General features: G+C 37.6%; 1 protein-coding gene across 1 annotated transcript in view; it reads right to left on the bottom strand.

Annotated features, from left to right (window-relative positions):
• Positions 1-9121, bottom strand: part of LOC139982130 (uncharacterized) — a 262832-nt gene that overhangs the window by 107049 nt on the left and 146662 nt on the right. The gene's annotated exons all lie outside the window — the stretch shown is intronic.

The following is a 9121-nucleotide window of genomic DNA, read 5'->3' as shown; positions in this document are numbered from 1 at the left end:
AACCATAATCATCTTCTGTTGTGTCTTATTTTCCAGCATCCTTGAAACATTATATCCTTCCCCTTTGATTTGTTGATGTCATAAAGCTGTATTTATGTTGGGCATTATTTAATTCCAGTATTTAGATTGTATATTCTTCTTGTGTATTTGACAGTATCCCAGTGATCTCCATTTTTCTGCTCTTGGTTTTTTTTTCTCTGTATTTTCATATCATATCTATCTCTACCCCTAGCCTCCATCTCCACATTTTCTTTACTTTCTTCCTTCATCCCTTCATCTGTCTTTCACTCTTTCTTTTTTGACCTCTTTCCTCCCCTCTGTTTACCCTGCATGGTTTAGTTTGTCGACCCCCCCCCCCCGCATCTCAACCCAAAAAAAGTTCACAAGGTAGACAAGTCTCCCCGTGCTAGTCCCAAGCTATACACCCTTGTTGTGGTGACCGTTCAATATACTTGCGGATCAAATGGAAAGCCCCACCCCACCCCTTATTCCCAGTGTAATGAATCGGCAAATGGAAGATTATTCGGAGTTGTTCGTGGTGGTTCAATGATCTTGTAGTCAGGCATAGGCCTATATGGTTCTCTTTGTCCTTCATTGCCGTCGAAGTTTGAAATGAATTAATCGTGCTAGGAACTTCCGGGCAATGTTTAATTTTCTGTGGCAAGAAAAAAAGCTTCCCCCCAGTCTCTCCTGGTTGACTATATAGAGCCCGTACGCCTATATGGTCACACAATAGTATAGATAAGTATGATCCATACAGACAGCTAGTATATATATTTTTTAATTCAATCCAATTTCAGTTAAAGTTTCGAGTTGTAATTCGAGTCAGTCGTGATGAGGTGCCCCATGGTGGAGCTGGGTAACCCACCCCAACCCCGTTGCCGACTTTTTGGCATTTCGTTGGGAGCCGTTCGGAACAAGAAGCAGGATAGTCAATTCTGGGAGTACAGTACGCTGGAAAGCAATACACTGACGTGATTTAGAAAAAAAAAGTTTTTTGCTTTGACGGCCGATGCTCAGACACTTTTCAATGGGAATAACTATTAGTTTATTGTTCATGTACTTATTCCCTTTTTGCCAATCCTTTCTAAAGAGGGTGGAGCCGCCCCTTATGGCAACGTATTTTCCTTCCCTTTTCCGTTCAAGTTTCGTTATTTTTTAATTCGGGTCAAAGGGTGCAAGGACAGGGTTTACGTGCACCGGTTAAGAGGATGGGGTGCAGCTAGGGCAAGTGCTCTGTGATCGCCTAAAGGGCCCGTTGCCAGGAGTCCAAAAATAATTAAATATACATTTTATCTATATATGGTATATGACATTAAATGCTTTGTCTTTCCCTCCTGATATTTAACTAAAATTTATATATAAAATACAATGTAAGCTGTGACTCTGTCTATGTATAATTAATACAATATAATTAATTAATAAATTGGCTGAAATACCAATTGTTCACACATGACGGACTTGACTTTACGTTTGATACCCAATTTTGATATCACTTCAGTCAATTTTTTCACTCATTCGCGTTTGTCTTTTTGTGACACCAGTCAGCGTGAATCAGACATAAAGTTCATAACTATTAGTTTCTTGAGCTGTTTCTTGACTTCGACTGCTCACCATGTAGGCCTAAAAGAGTAAAAGCAGGGAACTGCTAGAGTAGCAGCTCCCTGGTCAAACTATTACGCTTGATGCAAAGCTCTACCGTAACCTATACTGTACAGCCCATTAGTTGTGAAAAGTTCTGAACGTAAAACAAAGCACAGAGTTTTGTATCACACAACACACACGAAAACGCGGCGTAATACCGCATACTACTGACCAGGGAGTTGTTCCATAACAACTCCCTGTACTGCCACAGACAAGAAACTATGCAGGAATTTCGCCAAGGCCACCGTTCAAGTAACCGAACCCGTTTATTGCTTACTAGCCGTAAATACGGGATTGCTGAGAAATTACGAGACAACTGCGACGAACCGGTAGAGGGTAGTATTGATATTATTTTTGAATCGGGTGGTGTGAAGGACAGAATTTACGAGGAAATTACGAGCGATCCCACCTTTAATTCCGGTGACTTCACGGCTCGCTATACAATCACCGTACGCGCAGCCTATCCAGTTAGTGTAGATCAGTGATAGCCAACGATAACAGAGGCGCAGCCTTCTTGTTTGTTATAAGAGGGCGTATGGCAAGCCGTTTTAACATTTACCTCTCTATTCTACTTAAGTAGAATTAATTCCACTTAAGTAGAATACAATTAAGCTTAAGTGAAATGAATTGCACTTAAGTAGAATACAATTAAGCTTAAGTAAAATGAATTGCACTTAAGTAGAATTGCATTTTACTTAAGTTTAATTGTATTCCACTTAAGTAAAATTACCACTTTCTTTTAAGCTCAAGTTAAATTCAATTTCACTTAAGCTTAATTGTATTCTACTTAAGTAAAATACAATTCTACTTAAGTAAAATTTAATTTAGCTTAAGTAAAAGTGTCATTCTTTTTCACTTAAGCTAAATGCATTTTACTTAAGTAAAATTGTATTTTACTTAAGTAGAATACAATTAAGCTTAAGTGAAATTGAATTTAACTTAAGCTAAATTGTATTCTACTTAAGTAGAATACAATTTTACTTAAGTAGAATACAATTGCATTTTACTTAAGTAAAATTCAATTCTACTTAAGTAAAATACAATTTAGCTTAAGTGGAATTGAAGGATATGGCAAGCCGTTATAACATTTACCTCGTGCGGAGAAGTGGTTGGTCTGGGGGCAATGTTTATATGCATGGTACAATGCCTTGTGATACTTCTACTATACTAGTACCACTGATTGGTGGTATGTCGTGTTGTAGTCGTTCCCTTGCCCTCAAAAGTGCTTTTCCAACTGCATCAGCAACAGTTTGCAACGATTTATTGGCTGGCTGCATTTACCAAATGTCTAACGTTCAGACTCAGTGATAAACAAAGCTTTGCTTCATTTGCTAAGTATGGTGTTATGTTCGTATATACACAACGAAAGCTGCATAAGTATCACAGAATGGGGAATGGCCGCAAATGGTTACGTAACTAGTACGTCTTGAACGTAACTCTATAGGTCTCGCATCACAATTAATTGTTCCATTGACTTACACACTAAATTCATCACTTTCAAGACCTGCCAAAGCATAGATAGAAGTTTTCATCTGGTATATCCTACCTACCACATGATAGCTGTGTTCTAGTGGCCTATCATGGCACTTGCAAACTTCCATATCATGACCGTTTAGATTATGAGCTAGAAGAGGAGCAAGTTTATCACACTGAACCCTTCCATATGCTCGTTCGGAGTAATATCAACATTTAACCAAAGATTTTTAAAATGGTTTATATCACCCTCGATCCTCCCTATTTTCACACCATCTGTACTTAAAATTATGCTCTTTCATATAAAGGCAGAAAAAACGATGACAGTAAATGATAACATGCTTAAGGAAGCTTTACGTTAGGTACTTTTACCTCTTCTCTGACAATGGTAAACCTATTGAGCGGATGAACACGTGGTGAGGTACCTAAAATAGTATACAGGGTCGGACTTCGCGGCAAGTATTGTGACGCAATGAGTAGCATATACTGATTGACCAATCACATTTTACTTAAGCTAAATTGCATTTTACTTAAGTGAAATAGATTGACCAATCACATTTCACTTAAGCGTAATTCTATTTCACTTAAGTAAAATGCAATTTAGCTTAAGTGAAATTGAAAAGCCATTTTGCTTAAGTAGAATAGCATTTTACTTAAGTAGAATTGAATTTTACTTAAGCAGAATTGCATTTTACTTAAGTAGAATTGAATTTTACTTAAGCAGAATTGTATTTTACTTAAGTAGAATTGTATTTTACTTAAGTAAAATACGATGTAGACAAAAACCGTTTGAACTTAAGCTAATATGAATTCCACTTAAGTGGAATACAATTAAGCTTAAGTAAAATGCAATTCTACTTAAGTGCAATTCATTTCACTTAAGCTTAATTGTATTCTACTTAAGTGGAATTAATTCTACTTAAGTAGAATAGAGAGGTAAATGCTAAAACGGCTTGCCATAAGGGCGCTCTCTCGGAATATTGCAAATTACACACACTCAACAATTTACCGTAAAGCACGCTTAGCCTAGATGCACGATGCCCTATAATACAACAATAACAAGGCGTGAACTTATGATAATATAATTTAACAGTACAAAACTAAATTACGCTTTAGAAATTACTCGATTTGAACTTGAATACCGTCGTGATGCATTCTCGGAAACAATAAACCTAGGACTACCCATACGATAACACGATAGGCTAACCCACGCTGAGACTAGGTCCACGTTGTACGAACGAAAATACGAATTATGGGTCACAAACTCATTTATACTTCCCTATCCTAACATGAGCCAAAGCTTAATTACCTCAACCACGTCTTATAACGGCATCTTCGGTTATAAACTCTACATTTGAAACTACAGAGCGTTAATGTGTCTTGTGTTCGTATCAATTATAACGTAAAAAGGTAGAGCAACGAACGCCGAAAGGGACAAATGTACAACCAAAACATGGCTCCCTGTCCAATGCACTACATGTAGTTATTACTGTACAGTAGGTATCAGGTAACTACATACACAGTATGCTATAACCTGTAGTAGTATGGAATAGTTAACACAAACTGCACACAATGTGCTATGCGTATTAATGTACAGAATAGTTACTGGGTTACTACATACACAGTATGCTATGTACTTAGTATGAGATTTAAGATGAGTTTAAACAAACTGTTTACAATTTGTGACAGTCATTACTGTATAGTAGGAGCCAGTTAACTACTTACACAGTATGCTATATAGTTAGTATGGGACTGTTGACACAAACTGTATGCAATGTGCTATAGTTATTACTGTACAGTAGGTACCAGGTAACTACACACACAGTATGCTATTTAGTTAGTATGGGCATGGAGCTATAAACTGGTATGGGATAGTTTACACTTACTGTATATACAATGTGCTATAGTTATTAGTATACACTAGGTGCCAGGTAACTACATACACAGTATGCTATATACTGTAGTTAGTAGGTAATAGTTTACATATACTTTATACAATGTGCTAAAGTTATCACCCTACAGTATAGGTACGAGGTAACTATACATACACCGTATGATACATAGTTAGTATGGGATAGTTTACACATACTGTATACAATGTGCTGTAGTTATTAGTGTACAGTTGGTACTGGTCAGGTAACTACATACTGTACAGTAAAAGGGACATACTACTCACTGGAAAGACAGGTTAATTGGATTGCCTTTAACAGGTATTATAAATAATATTTCCTGTGTAATTGCTATTCTGCATTCTTTTTCCCTATGTTTTTTATGCAGGATTAACATGGCCAGAAGCTAGCTGAACAAATATTCCAGGCAGTTATTGTGGTATTTGCAGTAAGTATGTCAGAGTCAGTTCTTGGTGAGAGCCTTTCTGTACGAACAGAACAGTAGACTCAGATTAGGAGTCAGTCGACCTTTGTCATGGTAACTGCATGTAATGCTCAGGATGTCTGCACAGCTTAAGCTGAGTTCTTCTGTCCTTCACAAATTGAGACAAGCCCCTCCCTGACTGCTGTATTAATTTCACTTTGCATATCTGCAGTAGTGAACAGACTTGTCTTCAATATGAATCAAGAAACCTCTATTGTGGTATTAATTAATATGATGTCTGCAGTACTCACACTAGTAGTGTGCTGTTCATGCATTCATCCCCGAAGTGTTGAAGTAAACTCCAATTTTGGAGGAAAAAAACCTATTCAAAACCAGTTTATGTTTTCAAGTTGTTGGATGTAATTCTAACTCTGCAGCTTACATTTCCATTAATCTATATCAAATGATTGGTTAGTTGTAGGGATGCACCGGATCCAAATTTTTGGATCCGGCCGGAACCGGATTTTGCCGGATAGTACATGAAATCCGGCCGGATAAAATCCGGCCGGAACCGGATTTTTTCATTACACAAAAGAAAATCATTAATAAGAAGTAGAAGTATGAAACAAGGAGCAAATCTTAGGTGAGGTATATGCATATTATAAAGAAGGTGAAATTAAGACCCCATTTATGAGATTAAATATTACTTGAATTGGTGTAATCTACATTCTTTAATAAAATAACTACAATATAATTGTTGACAAGCTTGATACAGTATGTAAATTTGTTTGCTGGAAAAATACTGCATATATACTACCTATGAAGTTTGTTTTAAAACGGGAAGCTACATTTCACAAATCTCATACTTTATACTGTATAAAAAGATTATTTAATTGTTGTAATAACACTACTATCTGGAATTCTGGATTTAGAATTGTCTTTTATTATTCATTATTTGGTAACAAATTTTTACACTGCAATATTATCTGTAAAAACAAAATATAAAACAAAGCTTCATATTATTACAGTACTTTGTATTATTTTGGTTGATCTTCAGAAACAGTGGGTCAGACCATGGAGAAAATTAAATTAAACATGTTAAACCTAATTTTTCCTTACTTTGAATGTTTTTATTAATTTTTGGAAATAGTTTACAATGATTTAAGTTAATACCAACACCTTTTTAAGGAATAATTCAGGCCAGATTTTGAAAAAGATCCGGCCAGATTTTGAAAAATATCCGGCCGGAACCGGAACCGGATAATTGCTCACTATCCGGCCGGATAGTCCGGCCGGACCGGATATCCGGTGCATCCCTAGTTAGTTGTACAACATAAATCACCATGAAATAGTTCATCCTATCTCATTATGACAAAATTGTCAATCTGCAGGGGTAGACATAATTTTAAGAATGATGCGAGCCTTGAAATTACCACATCAGTACATATTTAGTACCTCCACATTGATATGGACAGGCGCGTATCCAGGGGGCGTTGGGGCGCGGGTAAGAAAAAGAGGAGAGGGAAAAAAGAGAACAATAAAAGAAAAAAGAGGGGAAAATGAAAAATGAGGGGAAAATAGAGGAGAAGGAGAGGAAGGAAGGGAAAAGAAAAAGAAGAAAGAGAGAAAAAGGGAGAAAAGGAGGGAGTACAATATAAACGCCAAGACACCGGGAAGAGAAAGAGGAACAGTGACATCATTACAGCACTGAACCCTATTAGTAACACATGGCCGGGTAGCCAGTGACGGATCGAGGATTTCGGATGGGGCGTGCGCATCACCCTACCCCTTACACCAACAACTCCATTTGTTTACGTTTCCATTTTTCTTCTCTCCCTAATGTATCTATATATATACTATATATGGTCTATCATAACGCGTGTGCGTGTATGAACGCCTTAAACAATTGTGCTATGAAACCAACTGTGGTTGGTCTCGAACTCGACCGAATCGTCGGGGAACATGACGCATTTCGGGAATGGGCGACCGCCGCCCCCCCCACCCCCCGAGTATATTTTCTTTATGATATCGCTAGTAAATTCAAAATAGAAAATGCTGAGATGCAACTAACAAGAGAAACTTATTTCGCACGTCCAAGCGAAGGCTTATTCGTTATCCATGTTATCGAGTACCATTAAACATACAGATACATGCTGGTCGTTTTTCTTTTCTTTATTCGTTACCGGTACTCAAGTGACCATTCTGTACGTGGAAATTTCACGCAGGCTTTGTTAAACAGGATAGCATATTGCGTGTAATCGGTTTAAACACTTAAAGACCTCCCCCCCCCCCCCCCAATTAATCTTACCGGAAGATTACTAAAAAGTTTCCAATAATATGCTGGTTAATGGAATTTAATGGGAAAATGTTGCTCGTTTTTAAAACGTTAAAATCCCCACACGCGTTGACTGAGTTATAGGTGACAAAAAATTTCACATTCATTCACTCCACGAATATATATGATAATATATTGAACAAGTCTTAAACGATTCGGATATCCAAATATAATATCCTATTAATATACCAAAACTGTGGATCTATACTAATTTACCTCTCGAATTACGAATATCTTCCCTGTCTGATTGCTGAAAACTTTCAAGAATATGATTTCAAATAAAGGTACTATAATGCGACCTCGTATAGGTACCGTACTGGTGGGCGATCCATACATATATACATATATCAATATATATCATCATAAATCCAATCATGGTCGGGAATGACCTAGGACTGTGGGCGATCTTTGGTGGCTACATCAGTGGCGGAGCGTCCATACAGTGAGGGGGGCGAATGCTCTAGCGCCCTTTTCAGCTCTTTACCACTTTTTACTTATTCGCGCGCGTTTATTGACTTTTTTATTGCACTCTCATCTACATATTAACATTTGTCACATTTTGTTGGTGTAATTTGGCGATGTGCCTATTTATTCTTCGATTATCTGCGAATTAGCCAGGCCCGGGAAGGGTCACTTCCGGCGATCTAGGGAGTATCTTTACTCAAAACATTTCTGTACGCGCCAACCTGTGGTGGCGCTCCGCTTAGATAGTGTCCAGAGCCGTTTATAGAGAGAGTTTGGCCAACTGGCGATTTGTGACGTCACACGCAAACCATGGGCATCAAAATAGGTCCAGTTGTCGTTACCAGTTGCGCGAAACACGAAAAACACCACACACAATATATAGCAGCTTTGCACACTGTGCTCGTTGCGAACAAACGAAGCGACTCAGAATGTCAGATTTTGACAGGCATACGAGGAACAAAATGGATATCAGGTAATGAATTAGAGTATGCGTTAGTTAGTGACATTAACGTTTATCTTCACACCTGAAATGCATAGAAAACTAGCTGAAAACCTGTCATTACACTTGTTTATTTTACACCTCATACTACTAGTCCTACTTTAGTCATACAAACGAAAAGCACACATCACAGTCCTGGCTAGGCTAGATTACAGACGCACAACTATAGCATCAGGCCTACATTAATAGATCCTTCAATTAAATAAAGTAGGCCTACACATAAAATGACAATTTATGCTTCACTGATCTTTTCAGGTTTGCCAAAAGTAGTTGTACCAGAGGTCATTGTCTTAAACTCCAGAAGTTACATAGTAGGTTTAATATTCGGCATAACTTTTTCTCTAAAGTCTAATACAAGGGTTGTGAATGGATGGAATGGTTTGCCTGAGAAG

Source organism: Apostichopus japonicus, chromosome 16 (genome assembly GCF_037975245.1).
Source record: "Apostichopus japonicus isolate 1M-3 chromosome 16, ASM3797524v1, whole genome shotgun sequence".
Classification (NCBI taxonomy): domain Eukaryota; kingdom Metazoa; phylum Echinodermata; class Holothuroidea; order Aspidochirotida; family Stichopodidae; genus Apostichopus; species Apostichopus japonicus.
This window is presented reverse-complemented; position numbering and strand designations above follow the sequence as displayed.